Source organism: Podarcis pityusensis (genome assembly GCF_964106645.2).
Source record: "Podarcis pityusensis genome assembly, chromosome: 4".
Taxonomy (NCBI): Eukaryota; Metazoa; Chordata; class Lepidosauria; order Squamata; family Lacertidae; genus Podarcis; species Podarcis pityusensis.
Genome location: NC_138027.1, coordinates 32362190 through 32384516, shown reverse-complemented (window position 1 = coordinate 32384516; position 22327 = coordinate 32362190). Strand labels below are relative to the sequence as shown.

The following is a 22327-nucleotide window of genomic DNA, read 5'->3' as shown; positions in this document are numbered from 1 at the left end:
TTGCAATTCCTGGATTAATTTTGCTGTTGCTTTTTGCATCAGATTCGCGTGCCTCCTGACCTTGATAATCTGTGTAGCCCTATCATGACCCACATCAAATCCTTCACCTACTAATCCCTCTCATTTCTCATAGCCTGCATTCTACTAATTCAAGTAATTCTCATGGTCCTCTGCTATTCTGTTTACTTATGTGCGCAGGCACACACTTTTGCTGGATTTCTTTCTGCATGGTGGCACCAATCTAGCTAAAGGTGGTTGGAACTTAAGTCCCACTGAAAGCAGAGAATCATAGAATCATAGAGTTGGAAGACACCACAAGGGCCATCGAGTCCAACCCCCTGCCAAGTAGGAAACACCATCAGAGCACCCCTGACATATGGTTGTCAAGCCTCTGCTTAAAGACCTCCAAAGAAGGAGACTCCACCACACTCCTTGGCAGCAAATTCCACTGTCGAACAGCTCTTACTGTCAGGAAGTTCTTCCTAATGTTTAGGTGGAATCTTCTTTCTTGTAGTTTGGATCCACTGCTCCGTGTCCACTTCTCTGGAGCAGCAGAAAACAACCTTTCTCCCTCCTCTATGTTACATCCTTTTATATATTTGAACATGGCTATCATATCACCCCTTAACCTCCTCTTCTCCAGGCTAAACATGCCCAGCTCCCTTAGCCGTTCCTCATAAGGCATCGTTTCCAGGCCTTTGACCATTTTGGTTGCCCTCCGCTGGACACGTTCCAGTTTGTCAATGTCCTTCTTGAATTGTGGTGCCCAGAACTGGACACAGTACTCCAGGTGAGGTCTGACCAGAGCAGAATACAGTGGCACTATTAATTCCCTTGATCTAGATGCTATACTCCTATTGATGCAGCCCAGAATTGCATTGGCTTTTTTAGCTGCCGCGTCACACTGTTGGCTCATGTCAAGTTTGTGGTCAACCAAGACTCCTAGATCCTTTTCACATGTACTGCTCTCAAGCCAGGTGTCCCCCATCTTGTATTTGTGCCTCTCATTTTTTTTGCCCAAGTGCAATACTTTACATTTCTCCCTGTTAAAATGCATCTTGTTTGTTTTGGCCCAGTTCTCTAATCTGTCAAGGTCGTTTTGAAGTGTGATCCTGTCCTCTGGGGTGTTAGCCACCCCTCCCAGTTTGGTGTCATCTGCAAATTTGATCAGGATGCCCTTGAGTCCATCATCCAAGTCGTTGATAAAGATGTTGAATAAGACCGGGCCCAAGACAGAACCCTGTGGCACCCCACTAGTCACTCTTCTCCAGGATGAAGAGGAACCATTGATGAGCACCCTTTGGGTTCGGTCAGTCAGCCAGTTACAAATCCACTGAGTGGTAGCATAGTCAAGACCGCATTTTACCAGCTTCTTTACAAGAATATCATGGGGCACCTTGTCAAATGCCTTGCTGAAATCAAGGTAGGCTACATCCACTCCGTTCCCTTCATCTACCAGGCTTGTAATTCTGTCAAAAAACGACATCAGGTTAGTCTGACATGACTTATTTTTCAGAAATCCATGCTGACTATTGGTGATCACAGCATTCCTTTCTAGGTGCTCACAGATTGTTTGCTTAATGATCTGCTCCAGAATCTTCCCTGGTATTGATGTCAGACTGACTGGGCGGTAATTATTTGGGTCCTCTCTTTTCCCCCTTTTGAAAATAGGGACAACATTTGCCCGCCTCCAGTCTGCCGGGACTTCGCCTGTTCTCCAGGAATTCTCAAAGATGACTGCCAGTGGTTCTGAGATCACATCTGCCAGTTCTTTTAATACTCTTGGATGCAGTTCATCTGGCCCTGGAGACTTGAATACATCTAAACTAGCCAAGTATTCTTGTACTATCTCCTTAGTTATTCTGGGCTGTGATTCCTCTGCTGAATCATTTGCTCCAAATTCTTCAGGTCGGGCATTGTTTTCTTTATCGGAGAAGACTGAGGCAAAGAAGGCATTGAGGAGTTCAGCCCTTTCTGTGTCTCCTGTTTGCATTTCACCATCTTCTCCTCTGAGTGACCCCACTGTTTCTTTGTTCTTCCTTTTGCTACGAACATACCCATAAAAGCCTTTTTTGTTGCTTTTAACCTCTCTAGCAAGCCTGAGTTCATTCTGTGCTTTAGCTTTTCTGACTTTGTGTCTACACGTGCTGGCTATTTGTTTGAATTCCTCTTTGGTGGTTTCCCCCCTTTTCCATTTTTTGTACACATCCTTTTTTAATCTTAACTCAGTTAAAAGTTCTTTAGATAGCCACCCTGGCTTCTTTAGGCACCTTCCATGTTTCTGTCTCATTGGTATTGCCTGAAGTTGTGCTTTTACTATCTCCCTCTTAACAAACTCCCAGCCATCATGAACTCCCTTTCCTTATAGTATTACTGTCCATGGGCTCACCTAGCACTTCCCTAAGTTTTATGAAGTCGGCTTTCTTAAAGTCAAGAAATTGAGTCCTAGTATGCTTGGCTGCTCCTTTCCGCTGTATAGTAATCTTCAGAAGAGCATGATCACTCGCGCCTAATGATCCTTCCACTTCTACCCCACTAGCAATAAAAGCTGCCCTAATTGCAAGCAACCTGTTCTATTTCTTTCAATGAGATTGAGTCATAATCAACTTTAGCTGGATTGCAGCCACAGTGTAGAAAACCAGGCAAAGTATGCAAAACACAAACATAAATACAATAGCAGATAGTTGTGCAGAAACCCGGTGAATAGCTTGAATGAGTGGAATGCATTTTGTGAGAGAAGAAAGGGATTAATAAAAGGGCTGGATGTTGGTCATGGAAGGACTACACCCACGTTTAAGATTACGATGAGGAGCATGAATCTGATATAATTTTTAAGTAGATTCTAAAAATTTGTTATGGATTTCAAATATACTTGAAATGGAATCTCTAGAAGCATCTTTTGTAGCTTCTTCTTCCTTCCATCAACTTCAAATTCTGGTGATGAAAGTGACTCATCGTACAAGAAAGAACACATTTTCTATTCTACACCAATAAGATAGTTGTAGAGAAGTTGCATATACATTCTTTCCAAAACTGTTTTATTTTTAATCTCAGGCACAGAGATATACATAGGTCTAACAATCCCCTATGCAGATCCTGAAGATTACAAAGATTCCAAAGAGAATTCATAAAGAAAGACACAGTAAAGTTAAGACTACTACAGAATGCTCTGTGGGATTATCAAGACAGGAAAACTTTGCAGATGTCACTGTCTCTCTGGAGGAATAAATGCTTGCATTTTAATATTCTCAGCAGCTGGTTCCTGTTGAATGCCATCAGGATGATTCAGCCACCTCCCAGAAACAGTAGTAGCAGCAAGTGCACTCCTACAGATACAGATCTACAACACTTTAATGTTTTCAGAGCATTACTATTACTCTGACATAGTCAAAGTGTCATTAAACTGTTATCAATTGAGCCAAACACAATCATTAGAATAGGAAAAAAATACCACCACCACAGCCTCATAAACACAGAACTTCTGTTTTATGGTATGCTGTGTACATAAACTTAGTCTGAATAGCCACATATTTAAAGATGTACCATTATTTCTTCCTCCACTTTTTCCTTGGCTCAATGTTCTCCATCCCAACCATCACTTACTTCAGTTAGCAAGAATTTTTTTCTTCCTTTCTACCCTGAATTGAATGATACAGGTTAAAGCATGCTGCTTGTCGTCTTAATTCTTCCTTTCGAATCAACCTTCCACAACTCTGAAATTTAGATGGGTGCTCAGTGCCAGGTGGGTTATGAACTCTTGCCAACAATGAAAGCACGTGGTATTTATCAAGTAGTGTGCTTCCTGATATATGTCCATAACCCAGACCAGTTCTCTTTCTTGTTTTGGTTTTGTTTTGTATTTGTATTATAGCTGTAAGTCGCCTTCGTTGTTCTGCCAGATAGGCAACTCATAAATATTGGAAAGAACGGCTAATATGCCATGTTAAACTTCAGATAACTCACCTAGAGCTCTTCCTCTCTTCTAGTTCTTTTGTATTTTTATCCACCATATTTAATTCACTGTAAATCCAACTGTGATCAAAACCGGGCAATAGCAAACACACTGAGCATAGCAGTAGTCTGCAAAGTGGTCTAAAGGGACTTAAGGCAAGTTTGTGAGATCACATTTTTAAAAATGCTTCACTGCAACACTATTTTATTTCAAAATGGGGGGCAACCCTGAAAATGCAGTTGCTATGAATATCTAATTAAAGGGAAAATCTGTTCTAAGTTTTCTAATGATGAAACAATAAAGATGAAGAAAAACAAAGCAAATGTACAGATTGGAACCAATATGTTTGTGCCAGGGCAATCTCTTAACTATAATTAATAGATTGGCAGCAGACTGCACTCCTGCTCTAACTTCAAACCTTGGTTAAAAGCAAGCCCTGATAATGATTCTGCAAACATAATACAACTCCATGGTTAACATTCAGAGCCATGGTTAGAACATCCAATGCATTAACTATTAAAGTGTTACACGTTAAAAGGGAGGGATAGTACCTCTGGTGGGAGACACGTCATGCTCCCTCTGAGACAGTTTGTCCAACTTAGGTCCTCACCCTGCACTCAGCTCTCACCTGCGGCTCCTAGTGCCACACTCTCACCTGTGGCTCCTGTGCCAGATTCTAGGAATGGCTGACTAAACCAAGTGAGCCGATGGGTCTCAAACCCTCAGTGAGTTAGGGTCTTCCCCTACATGCGAAGACAGGCTGTGGCGGATTGAGCAAAAGAGACAAATAGTGGGTCCAACAGTCAAGAGAGCAGTTACTGCACATGCTGTAGAAGGAAGAGAGGGGCAAATGGGGCTCGCCAACCTGGGAAGGTGGTCCATCAAGGAGCAGGGAAACTCTGGTCCTAAACCTCTGCTGTCTTGCAGTGGAGAAGAAAAGGCTAAGGAGTAAACCCTACACAAATCAGGAATGAAGTCCCTAAGATGGTTGGATGGCACCTTGTACACTTGCTTCCAGCCAGTTGGTGCCAAACATATTGCTCTGCTTTCCTTTGGACCACATCAATGAACCCAAGGGGGGCCTTGTCTCCTGGACAGTCCAGGACCTCCATACAGACTGCCCAGGCTTGCACCCCAGGGAGGTCACTTCGTTGCTGCTAACACAGTGGCTTGACTTCACGAGTGGTGGACCTTGGGGTATCAAATTTCAGCGGCACCCTGTGCAATGTCAAAATTCAGCACCCCCAACCTCTCGTGCTCCATTCTAAATAACAGTTGCAGTGCCCCCTATGCTACCTCTGATGTCACCTCCACAGGTGCATGTCATTGTCTCTCGAGATAGACGAATGCCAACAATCTGCCAACAACACGCTTAAACGTATATTTGCAAAGGCTAGTGCTTGGAAAGCTTTGGTACGATACAATTTAAAAGTGATAATGCCCCAGAAAAGCCTTATTTTTAAAAATATAGTCATTGCCATTGGAAGGAGCATTTAAGTGGCTGGACATTGCATCCTTTTTAATATTAATAGTCTACATTTTCACAGGCACTCTCATTTTGTAGAATAATCTTGAGGCTTGTCTGCACTACTGCTACAAGGATATAACAACCACCTCAGAAACTGTGGTGTCTGAATAAAACCAAGCTTGAAATCGGCATAGCCCTGCATTACTCATAAAAACCATGGCCTGAACTGAAGACTCACCTATTCATATACTGCTGATGTACACACCCAAGTATATCTGAACTATAATTTTACAATTATCATCAAATCACAATTGCTGCATCTAAGCTGAGCTGATTGTGACCAACCTTAAACTCCTTTGTCCCATTCTGTCGTCCTCTTGCCCTGGTAAATGTTACATATGCAAACCCACCTGAGGTTACCTTCTCTTGCTTGTCCATTGTACAACCACACAAATCAGTTAACAATGAAGTTAAGGGCCATAGCTCAGTGGTAGAGCATCTGTCTTGCAATAGCCAGTGACCTTTAGCATTGAGTAAATGAAATGCAACTACTGCATGCTAAAAGTAGTGAAAAGTAGTTTCATTTTCTACATCACTACAGAAAAGTAATTCTACAAAAGAGGAGAGGTGACTGTCAACATAACAAAAGCATTTTCACTTCTTCACCAAAAAGGGAGATGAACACTCCAGAGTCGGAAGGAGGAATGACAAGCAACACTCTCCCCCCCCCATAAAAAAAAAGGCTTATACAATTACAAAATACAATTTAACAAAAATCGGGGCATTGCTTGTACTATTCAGGTCAGTACTCAGACTTTGCCAGTCTTATATTGTGTGGGTGAATTTGTGGGTGTATTTCACACACACACACACACACACACACACACACACACACACACCATACAAGCTAAGTACATAGAAATATTCTGCAAGTCTAGACACTTCTAGCTACTACCGCAAATTCTTCCTGCCCTTACAGAAGATTGATTGAAGTATGTGAAGGGACAATGATATTGTTGCAGCCCACTTTTCCAGCCTACATGTAGCTTTGCTTGCTCTGAAACTGGAGTTTCTTCATGAGAAGAATAAAAACTGGGTTTTGACATGCTGATGTAAAAATATCCCATTACAAGACACATATGTATCACTAGCTCTGTATATACAATACATAGGTCCCAAGGACAAGGACGTGCAACACAATGCAATGCGTCTATATGTGGTAGTTGAATTGTATTATTTATTATTCATGGACCACCTACTATTTCCCAAATATGGAAGTGTCATCCCATAATGAAATTATGTAGTGTGTGAAATTATGTAGTATGTGATATTTAGTGCACTATGAAGAGTTGGTTTCACATAGTGCATAATTCTTCGGCACACAGTCTGAAGATGAAATTCACATTTATTATTATTCATTGCTTTACCCATAGAAATGATTCAAAGCAACTTAGAAACACAACTGGAATACTAAAACCAATAACAATAAACACAATCAATAAAAACCTCAAACAAACAAATGGACAAAAGAAACAAAATCTACTGCACTCCTAAACAGAATCTGGCCTTGGCCCTATCTTGGCCGACACATCTTCCCAAGATTTAAGCAAAGTCAAATTATGACACTTTCACTGCATGGGAAATTATCACCTGCATCCAGTGTGCTTTAGAAAGATGTCATAAGGAATAAATAACAAGGAATACATGCAAACCAAGATGTGGATATAATATCAGCTAATCTACATTTAGCTCAATCAATGTTCTTAAAACATAAACAATGTGTTAATACCAACTTACATTTGAGGAAGCAGTGTGGCCTCGTGATGAGAGCAAGTGCTCTGGATGCAGGCTGTGCAAAGTCTGCTTTCTGTTCTTATGCAGTCTTGGTCAACATGGACCTTCAGCAAAATTGTGTGAAGACACTTGCTTGTCTGTAAAAAACAACAACAACAATTAATTAATTAATGCAACTATTTATATGGCACTTTCTGTATATCCACATAGCACACGAAGTGGCTTATACACCTGCAAGTATCTGATAATAAAACTGTATCTGGAGCATCACAGATTAGCCACCTCTACCCCAATTTATACAGGACTTTTAAATCTTAAAAAAAGACCACACCTCATCAGTACTTTGAACTTGGCTGAGATAAAAACAGGCAGTCAGTGCAGGTTTGGTTGTTTCAAAATGATGGATGATTTGGGCCTATGTGATGGAAGCAACTGCAGCTAGCTCATCAGCCAAAGCGGGTAGAAAGCATTTTTATTCACTGTATCAGGGATTTCACCAGAAATGTAGGCTAAAGTAGTATCCAAAAAGCAAACCTTGCCCTTTAGGGGCAGTATAACCCTACCAAAGAAAGACAAAACCATGGCTCCAAATTGGCTTAATACATCTGTCCAGTCTGTATTAATTTCCAATTCATTAGCCATCAGACAATCTAGGCATTTGCTCAGGGAACCTACAACTGCTTCTGCACTTGACATAGAAGAAAGGCAGAATTTGGTGTCATCAGCATACCGGTGACACTGCAATCCAGAATGACTTAACTATTTTCCAGTGGTTACATATAGATCTTAAAAAGCACAAAATAATGCTAATAGCAAAGTGATATAGTAAGTCTCTGTTAGTCAATTTTTATCGAACATCCTGACACTGTATGACTGGAGATGGTGCTATAAAACTGAATATTACCGTTAATTACTGAAGTGTCTTGAGGATGTCAAAATGTTTTTTCTATAATCTATAAATGTATGTCCATGTTCTTTTCTTCCTGCACATTCAAGTTCCTATCTCCCAACATTAATGTGTTCCTTAATAAAATATAGCAAATTCCAGAGTAGGGAAGGAAGTAGCAGTATTTTAACAGTGCCCAGTTATCGTCACTCAAGGTTTAGGCAGAGAAAAAATGAGGAAAGCTTATGCAATTGGCTCTTCAGAAAGAATGTATAGAACAAAATGCAATGGTACATCAAAATACACACTCTAATTTGCATTTAAACGAGATATAATTATGTGTCCCAACTAACTGAAATTACATAATTTACAGTTTTATACACCATGTTTCTAGCATATACTTAAAACATATTTGATGTACACCTGAAAAATATAATGCAAAACCCGTGATGCAAACATGCAGCCCTATGTAATCAAGCTATACTTTCTGAGCAGCTAGGATTGAGAGTCACCCCCTGTAAGGTGGTGACTTGAGGCAGAAAAATCAGGTTCATCACAATGCATGTGATTCCAAGTTGATGTGCCTCCATATATTTAAGAGATATCACTCAATCTAGATTCTACCCTGAGCAGAGATAAACTTGCATAAACTATTGTGGGGGCAGGTAAGCCCTGTCCTGCATAACTGGTCACAAGACGTGGAACAGGCACAACATTTGAATGGCAAGGCCTATTAACTTTTGGGGGGCAGCCCCCTCAAATATTTTATTAGGAGTTGGCTCCTATGAGCTTGAGACGGATCAATTTGCTTGCTCAAAACAGGATGTCATGGTTGTATGCTACGATATATTTCTATATATAAGATTTTCAACACTGTGAAATTCTTGTTTGGCGCTGGGGGACAAGGATAAGTAGACTCACTTAATGATCAATGATGGCCTATTTCTGCCATACTTCTTCACATACTATTTTTAATCTACCTTTCCTGATAGATTTTACAAAATGTTTATAGGATCAGCTTTTGAAACCAGTAATGAATATAAAGCAAAAAATATTTGACCCGGTAAGTTGTCTGGGAACACCTGATGCAGAATCAGATTGTGGGCTTAGGGTTTAACCCACCCACTGGAAACGCCATGTAGGGAACAAAATGGTATGTGTATCAATACCCAGTATTTATATGCATTTGACACATAACAAGAAGAGTCTGCTAGATCAGGCCAATAGCCCATCTACTCCAGCATCCTCTTCCCACAGTAGCCAACCAGATGCCTGTGGGGAAACTGCAAGCTGGACCTTACTGGTGGGAGAGGGGGAAAGTGACTGGGAGGGAGGATTTGGCAAAGGAAAACAACAAGCTGCAAAAAAGGTTAAACATTCCATTGCTTCCTGCTACTTTTCTGCTCAGAACTACAGACTTCCAAAACTGATTTTCATTTTTTTAAAATGAGATATTGGCCTTCTGTTTAATTCAGAGTTCACTCAAGAGCAGGATATAAATGTCATGATTAAAATAAAAATAAAAATCCATCTACTGTACTATTAACCCAAGCAAAACTGAGTATGTGAAGTGGATACTAACTTCTTAGACAGGTATATTTGTTGTATAAGCTGCAACCGATCTGTCCGATTCTGCTTGCTTGAGGTTTAATACTGGGGATTTCCCCCCCTACAAACTGTAATACTAAGGATATTCTGAGGACTCACAGACCAGAGGATTTCTTTCTTTATAAAGAATCCAACAACTGATCTCCTCACAGGCAAAGACTTTGGCAACTTTCTAAATACACATAATTTTCTTTGCTATTTCCTGATTCTCTGGCCAGAAAAATAATTACAGAACTTATTTTCTGTAGGGAAGGAGCAGAAATTGTTTCTCACGCTAGATCTGCAGGCTTTCTGGGATACATAGTAGAGATTAACCGGTCACAGAGAAATTTTATTATCTAGGGTAATGAAAAGACTGCATTAACAGACTAGCTCCTTTTCTACTCTTAATATGGTCAGAACTTTAAAAGGCCGACTGAGCATAAAACAAGTCTTTGAGGAATGCCAAGAGAATTCTTAATGGAAGGACCGAATTCAGTTCACAATTCTGATTTCATTGTGAACAGTAGCAAGCACAAACCCTTATGCAATATATCTTAACTGCAACATCTTAATTAAGATCCTTAACCGGAGGGAGGGAGGTGGAGAAGGTCAAGAAAACCACCTGTGTGATATGCAACCCAAAGAAGAGCTTAAACTGTAAGATTTGGATCTGGATTTTAGAGGTCTTATAGCTCAAGCAGCTCTGAAGAGATCTAATATATAAAATGTTAAGTATTACAGGGAAAGGATTTATTTAAGGAAGGCTACATCTGATCTTAAAAAGAAATGGGTATATGCAATGTGGCAAGCCAAAACAGCTGCAGTAAGAAAAAGTTAGTTACACGGAATTCTATTTTTTATCCCCGAATTGAAAATAAACTTAAAAACTAGAAAATACTCATAATTATTTAATACAGAAGCACACCTATGATTATCTCACATTCTGATTTTCGTTATATTAATCCTAAATGGAAAAGGAAACAATCACGAGATTCTTTTTCAGGACACACTAGTTTATCATCATAAACAAAAATCTAAATTACAAAATGGGGGAGGGCCTTAGGAAGAAATGCTACTACACCTAAGATAAGAAAGCCAACAAACAAGCATGTGTGGTCAATACAAAATAAAACTACAAGGCTTGCTATGGCTCATTTTGCATACAAATAGATAGCCAAGTGAACAAACGCTAAATGAAAAGTTATTCTTATATACAGATTCTCCATTTCAGCAAGAAATTAAACTTCAAATCTCTGCCATCTGAAAGCAGCAGGGCAGCGTATCATGTTAAAGGAAAATCTGCTTCTCCTCTCAGTAGTTATCCTGTTAGTGGCCTTTAAGCAACACTGTTGCACCCAAGACACACGTGTTACACAAGCTGGTTTTCCCCTTGGCAAACATCCATCTAAATAATCATCAGGCTCTGCTATGCTTGGTTTTTAAAGATAAAATGGGAGCACACATTACCTAGATATCGTTTTGAACTCCACTAAAATTATACCGGAAATGTATTTGGCCCTACTGAAAGCAAGTTACTCCTTGTTCTTGCACTCTTCCAACAAGCAGCTGCTGTCCTTTTCAGCTATAACCTCCTGAACATGCATGATGTATTCATCAGATGAGACGACAAATAACCACTTTGGCCCAATGTCTAGGTTTTACTGTACACATTTTGAAAGTTCCACCTCGACTCCGATTTTCGACATTAGAAAAGAGACAGTTACCTGAGAACACGGTTTGCTGGAGAAAAAGTCACCTGATCTAAACCTGTTAGACAGAACAGATTTCCTTCTGAGATGGTAAAAAGCTTTAAGCTTTCTCCCTTCCTTCCATCCCTGTACTAATTAGCATATTCGCTAGGTTAATATTTGCCTGCATAAAGGCATAAAAAAATATTTCAGATTACAAAGTTCAAGCCTACATTTTGGAGGAATTGGCATCCGATGTATTAGGTACCATCCCCAAACAGGTGCCACTGTTGAATTGCTAGGAACCCAGGAAACCCTGATCACCTGGGACAAAAGTCTGACAAATAAATATACACACACTAAATAGCAATAACTACTAAGAGACTTAGTGAATGTGGGAACCAGTAAGTACAACACAGTATACGTATTAGTTGTGCGCTATCAAAAATAGTTATAGCACTAATTTCCAACCCTATTTTTCTGAGCAGGATGAAACTGCACGTTCCTCAGTTAGAACAAGCCAATATAAAATATTTAAAATGAAACTAGAGTGCAAAAAGCCTTGAAAATGTCTTCCGCGGTTAGAGAATTTCTCCAGTTATATTCATATGTGGGGGAGAGGGGGACGGGAAGGGAAACATATTTTTTTTTTAAAAAGAGTTGTTGAGAATAAGAACAAGAGATTGTAATTGTGTAAGATAGTATGTTGTTACTAAATAACAGGAGACATGAACTATGACTATGAAAACACTACTACAGTGAATGAATGCTTCATTTTTAGACAGTGTCTAATTAAAATAATAAAATGCTTATCATTTATGTAGTTCATGGAAGTACTTCACTTGTATTACCTCAGCATTCCTAACAACAGCCTGGCAAGATTAGTGAATAATACTAATACTAATCTATTATAGTTCAAGGGTTGAGGCTGGGAACTGGGATGCATAAGTTTGGAGCTGAGGTGAGATCTGAAGTGGACAAATCTCAGAATTTTGTACTTTAAGACCAGATTGGATATAGCAAAAACTTGGAACAAAAACATTTAAATGATACAATGCATACAACACCGTATCTTGGCACACAATATTAAGGTAAACAATTGCCTCACAAAATCAGCATGGAATATTTTAAGTTTGAAAAATTATAGAAAATTAAAAGTCAAGTTTAGAGAATTTAATGAAAACCAAAGTAACTTCAGAACTAAAATGGATCAAGTAGATACACCATGTCAAAGTGGCCAAGACCTGAGATGCCTTCTGATTGTTACATACCATGCAGCCTTACAGTCAGTTCTGTGCACCTTTACTCAAAGGTAAGTCCAGTTGATATCAGTGTGACTTAATCCTAATAAGCAAAAGGCTGCAGGCTAAAGATGAAGGTGCTTTCAAAGTTAGCATTCCAAGCTGCTATTTTATCAGTGCTATGGGTCCCCTCAGGTCATATGCCTTAAGTCATAGGAGGTAATTAGGCAGGTCCATCATCAAAACTTATAGTGATGCACCTGACTTCTGATCCCTGATTACAACCTGCTGTGGGAAAACCATTAAACAAATTTCCTGGAAAGTCTGGAAATGGAGGAAGAAAAAGAAGAAAGGTTAGAGATATTTCACTTCCCCATAGACAGCACTTGATAGTAATATGAGAGAATTTGTAAGAACTGCCACTAGTAACATTCACCTTGTCTATTGTCTTTCCTCTTCCATTACCACACATTATTGCTAAATGCTACATACAATTTTCAGCTTAATCTGAATCATTACTTAGCTTACTCTTGGTTTCCTCTGTAAAAATTTCCAACTGGATCTGTCTGAACTTCCAGTGAAATTCATGTGGGTGTATATATTTCTGTATACAGATTTTAAAACTTATTCTTGAGAATAACTTGTTCGTATAAACAAGGTAACACAGGGGTAAATTAACTCACAAATCCAAAGGATATGCTGACAGAAATCCTAGCATTCTGACTCCAGATTAAGAAAAGCAATTCCTACCTACCATTTTACATAAGGAAGAAAAGAAACGATATGAAAGGGGTCATATATGCACATACGAACACGCATGCAAGAAAAGGATAAACAACACACTCTACGTTAAATGAAATTTGGGCAGCTAACTTAAAACAGACTATGGAATTAATTAATGCTCTGTCTTTATGTAAAGCATATGAACAAAAAGCAGAGAGAAAAAAGAATGCACACAGAGACATAAAAACAGGAGGGGAACAGGAGAAAAGGAAATGAAAAGAAAAGAAAACAAACAGAGTTCTAACAGGCCCATTCTGCTAAAGGGAGTCCAACTAAAGAGTCATATGATATCTGATAGTGCAGGACACGTCGCCAGGAGCTGGAGCGGATTGCCTGCAGGAAGAAAGAGCCAGTGTGTTTCTGCTCAAAGAGCTTTTCTTTCCTAATTTTCTTTCCTCCCCCCTCGTCTCTTTCTCTTTTCTCCTGTACTGTGAATGCCTTAGTATCTTAGGTCAGGTCCATGAAGAATCTCAGAAAAAAGAACTATCATCTTTCACTGTACTTCTGGATGCAAAGATAGCTCTGGTAGAAGATGCCTCTTAGCAGAGACTGAAGGGACTTATGTAGATTTTGGCATGGACTACCCCTCCCTCCTGTTGCCACCTCTGGGAATACAGACACAAAATGGACACATACCACGTTATAGAACAAAAACAAAAAGGATATCTTAAGAAAAGATACACAGGAGGTACAGACATGTCGGTTTTTTTCTATGAAAATGACAAAGATTAGAGGTGTTCATTACTTGTTTAATTATATTTTAATATTTACAGAAAGAAGAATGCACAGTAAACAAATAAAATAATGAAAAATGCAGAAAAAAATTGGGGAGATAAAGGAAGAAAACGCTAACTTTTTAAAAGAGGATATAATTTGCCAAAAGTTGGACAATTTCTACTGTGTTTCAGGAAATACTGGATGTGCCCAAGATTTCTACACTCTCTTTTTTTCTATTGAGATATTTCATGCTCAGCTATGGAGTCCTCTACGGTAAGACTAGATCAGAAAACACTTTTATGTTTGCATCGTGAATCTGGTTTCACTTCAATTGCTGCAATTAAGTTACTCCAAAATTATAGCAGTAACTGTAGGACAAACTTGCCTTTGTACCTCCTCTGTAAACATAACACATTCCTTCTGAAATAACATCTACTAAGTATGTGGGACTGCCAAAATCTGTATTACATAAACACATACAGCACATATGTGACTGTAACAGACCACCTCTTTAAGGAGAGGATTGAATGAAAAAGAAAAATAGCACTGATAATGATAATCATCCTTTGTGTCCCAAAACAATTGCTGTAATTAAATTCCAATCTAGTCCCACACATTTTGCATACATGTAAAATTACATATACTATGATAGTAATGATGACCACATACATGCTTCCACTTGCTCTGGTGAACTACTAAAAGTAATGATTTAACAAAAGTAGTAATTAATTATTGGGGATGACTTTGATTAAAAGAAACCTTTCTCGAGTGTGTAAATGTTCAAGATATATTGAACATACTTGGATACGTTTTAAAACATGAAGAACTGTAGACACTTGCTACTATAATTCCATGTAACATGTTAATGAATTGCTACTCAACTTTGCAATCTTATGATACTAGCCAAAATATATTGTGCTCTCTCTGTGTGTGTGTTTGTGTGTGTGTGTGTGTGTGTGTGTGTGTGTACATCTATATGGAGAGAGAGGGGTTCAAATCCACAGAATAAAAATAAAATAAAAACATGAAAACCAGGTATGTACTATACTATAGGTATAGTTCCATCTACAGGAAAGATAAACAAACACAAACTGTAAAGCCCTCCTAACCTCTTGGATAACCAAGTGTGCTATGATTAACATAAGGCCAAAGAAAACTGCCCCCAGATGTGTGTATAACTGCTGCATCCTTTCAGAGGCAAACACACTTTCCTTCCACAAGCCCTTACAAACTTTGGGGGGACTGGTGACAAAAAGTAAATGAACCCACCCCCCATTCCATCATTTCTTGTGCAGAACATCTTACCCATTCTCATTGCCTCTTCTATTGCTCAGGTGAAATGTCTTGAAAGGCAAAGAAAGAAGGGGGGAAAGGGGGGGGGAGAGAAGAGCCTAAGTTTATGCCAGAGAACCCCATCAAGAAAAAGTTAGCAAAGCAACAGCCACATTGTATTTTTAAAAGGACAACTGTGGGGGGGGGGGGAATTCAAACTATTTTCTTAACCCCCCTCCCTTTTCTTAGTTCAAAAATGTATTTTAGGAGGGAAAGAGAAATCACATCCCTTTTCAATTTGGGGCTTTTGTGTGCGTGCGGCTGTCACTGTTTCTTTTCGAAAGAAAAGGGGGGAACCCTAAAAAAAACAGAGGGGGGGAACATATCTGAGGCGTTAAGCTTGCACTCCCCCCCCCTTTCCCTTTGTAAAGAACTCTTTGTTCTCTAGTGAAAATGCTGGAGGAAAGAAGAAGAAGAAGAAGAAGAAGAGGGTGGGGGGGAAATCCCCGGGCAGCGACTCCCTGAAACAAGTGCAAAACACTTAGAGGCTTTTGGGCTGGCTGGGAGCCAGAAACCCTCCCGCTGTCTGGTTAGGAAAAGAGGGGGGGGGGCGGGAGAGAGAAGAGAGAGAGAGAGAGAGAGAGAGAGAGAGAGAGGCAGCGCGAGGGGGGGAGAGAGAGACATTGGCACTTCCTTTAATAGACATAGGAAGCGGGATTTTTTTTTCCCTTCCTTTTTTTCAAAACTGGCGGTCAAGCGTTAAGTAACTCCCAGCCTAAATCCACCTGCTCGGAATGAACTTGGGTAACCCCCCTCGGGGTGCCTGAGGAGAACCACCTACTCCAGACACTTCTCCCGCTCCCTGAATGCTGCTGCTGCTGCCCTGCTTCCATTCTTCCTGCTCCCGTCACACCAGTGCCCACGGCTCGCCTCTCTCTCCCCGCCCGCCCCGCTTCAAAGCAACAACACACCAAAACACACGCTCGCTCCATCTCCCTCTTTTTTCCCTCCCTCTCAAATAAAAAAAAAAAAAAAAGGAAGGAAAGAAACGGAAAGAAGAAGAAAAAATAGACAAAAAAGAGAGAGGCGCCTTTCCCTCACGGTTGCGGCACAGTGATAAGGGGTAGCGAACATCTCATACCTGGTGTGAATGTTAATCAGCCAGGAGTTCTCCTTTTCCCCAAGACAGGGAACTGTATCCTTCCAAATTTATTAGAACCTCCTCCACTGGCTCTTTGAAAAACCTTCTTTGTCACCCTCTTCCCAAGTCCTGATACACTTTTTTTAAATAAAAAAAATAAAAAATTAAAAAAATGGCTTCGGAGCTCCTTCTATTCTTGATATTGATTCTCCCTCTCTCTCTCTCTCCCTCTCTCTCTCTCTCTGTCTCCCCCCACCCCTCCTCCTTTCTCCTGTCTCTGTCTCTTCTGAGTGGTCTATTGATAAGTCCCTAGAGGCACTGGGTCAGCTTGCCCGTAGGAAACCAGACACAATGCACAAATCTCCGAGTGCCATTCTGCCATCAGCAAGCAGACCACGTTTAGGAGAGAGGAGGAAAAAAAAAACACAACAGTGGAGCAAAAGACAGAGAGAGAGAGAGAGAGTGAGAAAAAGACTGATTGGAACAGGAGGGAGTGAGAGAGAAAGCAAGGGAGAGAGTGAGAGAGCGACACTGCCAGTCAGGTTAATCATCCCTACTTTAATTAGCTGTTCGGCTTAGACATAAAACAATTGAATTTGAATGATCTGTCAGTGGGCTGGGCTGAACCAAAAGGGAAACGCGAATATTACAGAAAAGACTGTTGGTGGATTCTGATAAGCTAGACTGGAAATCCTCAAAGGGTAACTATTAAAACTTGCCACAAAACAAAAAGTACAAATACAAATGGCATTATACAATAAGCTGTTTCTTAAAACAGCTGTAGATCTAGATGCCCACCTCCTTTTTTCCTTTCCTTTTACCAGTGCTAGGTTTAGACTTGACAAATATATATATAAACTCCAGAACAACACAAATCTTTTAAGACTGGTAGGAGAGAGTGGCTATCTGGCAAGCACATTTTTTTTTTTAACTCTACAAGAACTTTCCTGAAATTTGCCTTACAGAACAGATGGAGTTTAATACTGACAGACCTATGTATGTGTGGGGTGATAGATAGGACCACCATTTTTACTTTCACAAGGAAGCAAATTGTCATTACCAAGGATACCTTATTACAGGACTGAAACTCGGGGGACTGAAAGCAATGCTTACTTCAGCTCTTCATAAGAAAAACCCTGCTGGGTCAAACCAAAGATCCCTCTAGTCCTGCAACTTGCTGACCACAATGGCCAAACAGATTTCCCATTCCTACAGTCCAGAAGGGCAAGGTACTTCTGGGGGATACTGCCGGTCCACCTGGGTGCCAGGCACTGGTGCAAGACTCTCACAAGTGCAGCAAGCTCCCTCTGTTGGTGCCATTGGGATAGTCCCTCCTAATGCAAATATATTTAAGCTGGTGTGTGTGTGATTTTGCAGCAGCTCTGCAGCATGGAGGAAAAAGCTAAACTTCCCTTTCTACAGTCCCAATCTTAAAATCATAGAATTTTAGCATTGGAAGGGACTACAATTGTCCCCTCCCCAGGGCAGCTCTTTGCAATGTTAAAGTGCACATTAGTTCCTTTTATGCAATTAACATTCTATCTAGCTTGGCTGTGAGTGAAATGGATTTCCAAAGAATCCAGGATCTGTTTTACACCAGGACACTTCTGTGCAATGTTAGAAGTAGACTTCTGGATAAACTTTTACATTTTAAGTTTTCTGGACAGGACCAGAAAAATTCTGCATTGAGCTTTGCAAACCGCTGGCCTTTCATACATTTTAAGTAATGGTAAACAACAGTGAGACTATTACTCATTTATAAATGTTAGTTCGTTGAAGTTGACGGTATATTAACCTGGTTGTTGACTATCCCTGAGCTTAAGCAAAGCAAAACAAGACAAGACAACAACAAGCAGAGCAGTACCAATCAAGGCAGGTATCAATGACTGATAGAGGATCATGAGTTCTGTAGACAGAAAGGCAATGCTAGGTATTATGAATAAGCAATTCATTCCGCTATAGAAAGTCTTTAAGAAAAGGAGTAAATTCTCACTAAAAAAGCAGGTGCAGAGTAATTTATTCATTCAGACCTTGGATGCAATCTGAGGTACAAATGGATTAATCCTAGTGATAGACATCACACTGAAGTGCTGTATAGCAAAGCAGGTGAGATATTTATGACACTTCCGAAAACCTGACATAATTGGTACCTCAAATAGGGAAACATGTAACATTGCTGTTGCTGTTACTAAGTGTACCACATTTGACAACCCAATATTGAATTGGCAAGATGTCCATTTAGCATGCGGGTGATGGTAGAATGGTGGCATAAAGGTCGTATAAAAAATCAGTTTACTATACATGCCATTATTATTATATCTCTGAGTTCCAGCAGCAAGACTGGGAAAGCAGATTACCCTGAAGCAGGGTTTTTTTTCAGCTGGAACTCGCTGACACCTCTCAGGTGGGTGCCATTGCCATTATAAGAGAACAAGGAAGAGCTCTGGCACCTCTTTTTCTAGAAAAATAGCACTTCTCTGAAGTTGCATAACATGTTCTCTATATTCCAAACAGGGTAAGGAGAGCCGCACTAACACTATGAATTTCTGGTCTAGTGTGTCAACGTCAGCTGAACAATATTTATTTATTTGTGACAACAAACACTGTCAAAGCAACAAACCAATAATTAAAAACCACCAGCAACGAAACCATATTTTAACACACACACCCCAATTAATAATAAAAATCCACAAAATGGGATTGTGTTGGCAAACACACTATGCAATACCCTGCCCAACAAGGCCTGCCTGAGGCCTATACTGTTGTTCTTTTGACAGCATAAAAACCTGTCTGATCAGGTTGACAGTACAATTCCAAGCCTTCCATGTCTGTCAGTTCTGAAATGGAATTTAGGTTTATGGGTATTTTAGATTGAGCTTCTCAGTTTAAAGCAGGGCTTCTCACAGATATCTGAAATAATTGGGAGGCACATATGGGAAGAGCTGCTGCTCTATATGGTAAACAAGAAAAAAGTGTTGAACTGCTTAAATGGTCAACATAGACATTTTGAACCGGGCAGTCAGTACCACAGAGTTAGAAGCAGGGCAATATACACACTGAGATTCATCCCTATGAGGAGATGAGGCACAGCATTCCGCCCTAGTGGCAGCTTCAAAACCATTTGTAAAAGCAGTTCCACACAGAGTGGATATGAGTAATCCAAACAGGAGATTACTAAAGCATGGATTACTTAGGACAAAACCGTATTTGACCACAGCCAGCTCAGCAGCCTGAAATGGTAAAACACACTCCTGCTACTGCCATGCAAGAGTCCAAAATGAGTACAAGGTCCAGGGACACTGCCAGGGTGCAAAACTTTTTTCTTCAAGGGGAGTGTGCTGGCAAAAGCACATTTCCCACTGGTTTAGAGTTGGCCCAACATAATCACTTCTGTCTGGTTGAAATGGAAATGTATGCCAGTCACCCCACAAAAGTATTTTCATGAATGTTTTCAGGGAATCTACCACTGTTCCCTGATTTGATGAAAAATAAAAATAAAACTGGGCACTGTCATTATATGTTTAAAAGGACTGGTGACAAGACAGAATTTCAAGGAACCCCACAGGTCAAATCCCATGTGGTAGAGCAGCAGTCACTCAATGCTACTACCCTTTAGCACTGCCCCTGAAGATAGGAGAATCTTTGGCAACGAGATGTCCCCAATTCCCACTAGTCTCAAACAGCTCACAAGTAGTTGATGATCAATAATATCAAATGCCACTGAGAGGTCTAGGAGAATGAGCAAGGTCATATTCCCCTGTCTAACTCTAGATGCAGATCATCGACCAGGACAACTAACGCCATTTGAAGCATGAACTCTGACTGAAATGGGTCTGCTAAAATTATATCGCATTACTGCTCCATTGTTTAATTTCTGAAGGGATAACCTAAACTTCTGACAAGATAATTTCATTAGAGAAGAATTCTCCATGTTTCTTTAATTTTTGTATAGAATAAATCAATTATTACAAGCCTATCAGCACTTTTTTGTTATCCTATTTGTGCTGCAATATAGATAATGATTTGATGGTCAAATGTAATTATTTTCCTACACCGTAAATGACTACAGGACAGCCTTTTAGAGAGTCAAGTGAGCCCATATTACTTCTAGACTGATCTAGATGGAAGCTTTGCAGAAAGATGTACCAATGGATTCAGCAAGGCTTACTCAATACTTAGTAGGATAATAGGCCCAATTTTAGATATAGAGTCATACCTTGGGTTCAGGTTGCGCGTTCTTGGGTTGCACACTGCGCTGAACCCGGAAGTACCAGAACGGGTTACTTCTGGGTTTCGGCGCTCACGCAGAAACACCAAATCACGCTTTGCGCATGCACAGAAGCACTGAATCGTGACCCCGTGTGTGCGCAGACGTGGCGCTGCGGGTTGCGAACGCTGCAGGTTGCGAACGTGCCTCCTGCACAGATCATGTTCGCAACCCGAGCATCCACTGTATTATGGTTGTTATACAATTAGTGTATAGAGCCCATTCTACAGCACATTTAAACATAGTACTTGGATTCCAACCAACTTATATTAAGCTTCAACTGATTATTGAGTTGAAAATGGATTTCATTAATTAAGCAGCTGATAAAAATTGCAATAATAAAAATAAGAATTGGAGAAGTAGGAGTGAAATCAGAAATCCCTTTCCAGCAACTTAACTAAAGTACTTCTGATAAACATGAGTACTTAAAAAAAAAAAAAATCTAATTAAGAACATGAAAATACTTGTCTACATGACAGGTCCAATATCCAAGCTTTTAACACAAGATTATTTAAATTAATAGAATAAACTTTGTTGTTTATTGAGGTTAGTAACCATATATTTGATCTACTGTTAAGCAGAGATACCAGTTCATATAATAGTGCTCAAAAGAGCTTCATTGGCTGTTCTGGGTTTGGATGTGGGAAACTTCAAAGCCCTGTACTTTGATGAAACTTATGGGATTGTTTTCAGCAACTTACTGTCTCTCGTAAAAATATGAGGCTATCTAAGATGTACAGGATATAAATGTAATTTGTTTACTAATTAACTCACCTAAAATTACAAAACAATTAAACTAGACTCTGCCTATTAAGAACATGCCTTTTGCCAAAATTGTTGAGCTTTCTTTAGATTTGCAAAACCTAAAGAGAAAGAAAGACATGGGTTGCCTTATGTCTGGATTTTCCTGGACATTCCAGAGATTTCCGCCAAGATTCTGTTTTCAACTACCAAATCTAGGCTATGTTGGGAAATTCTGGATGTATGGCAGCTGTACTTCCTTCACTCCTTGTGTTCTTCAGCAAAGATTGAAAGCACACCATGTTTTTACCTCTGGAGCAATCAAGTGATGTACAGAGCTTATTAGGAACAATGCTGGCAGAACAAAGCATTTTCTTATAGGATAGTGAGAGGGTTCAGACTCCCTTTCCTTGTAGCATGCTTAATCTGCACTGGGCTTTCGATCAGCAGCCAGCACATTAATTAACTGATTAATGAATGGGTTAATTACACCAATTAATCGATTTGTGTATACAGTCCTAATGCAAATAATACAAATGATACCCGATTGTTATTAAGTAGGCATGTAACCCTGTTTTACAGATCTATAAACTGAACTAAGTAACTATTGATATGGCAACAGCAAATCAGAGGGCATAAAGTGACAAATCAAATCAGAGCATGAGCTAGGGTTATGATTTAAAAAAACCCAAGTCAATTACCTCCCCCCCCCAGTACACATATTACCCTTAAAAAAAGGAAATAAAACAAAAAATGTAGAAAGGTAAATACAAATAAAACTATTCAA

The 22327-nt window shown here is 39.8% G+C and overlaps 1 protein-coding gene across 18 annotated transcripts in view; it reads right to left on the bottom strand.

Annotated features, from left to right (window-relative positions):
- The window catches only part of ZBTB20 (zinc finger and BTB domain containing 20), a 622933-nt gene that overhangs the window by 103969 nt on the left and 496637 nt on the right, over positions 1–22327 (bottom strand). For all 18 annotated transcript variants that reach the window (XM_081004319.1, XM_081004316.1, XM_081004304.1 and 15 more), the window contains one exon: positions 7218–7351. The gene's annotated coding sequence lies outside the window, so the exon portion shown is untranslated. The remainder of the gene's footprint in view (positions 1–7217; positions 7352–22327) is intronic.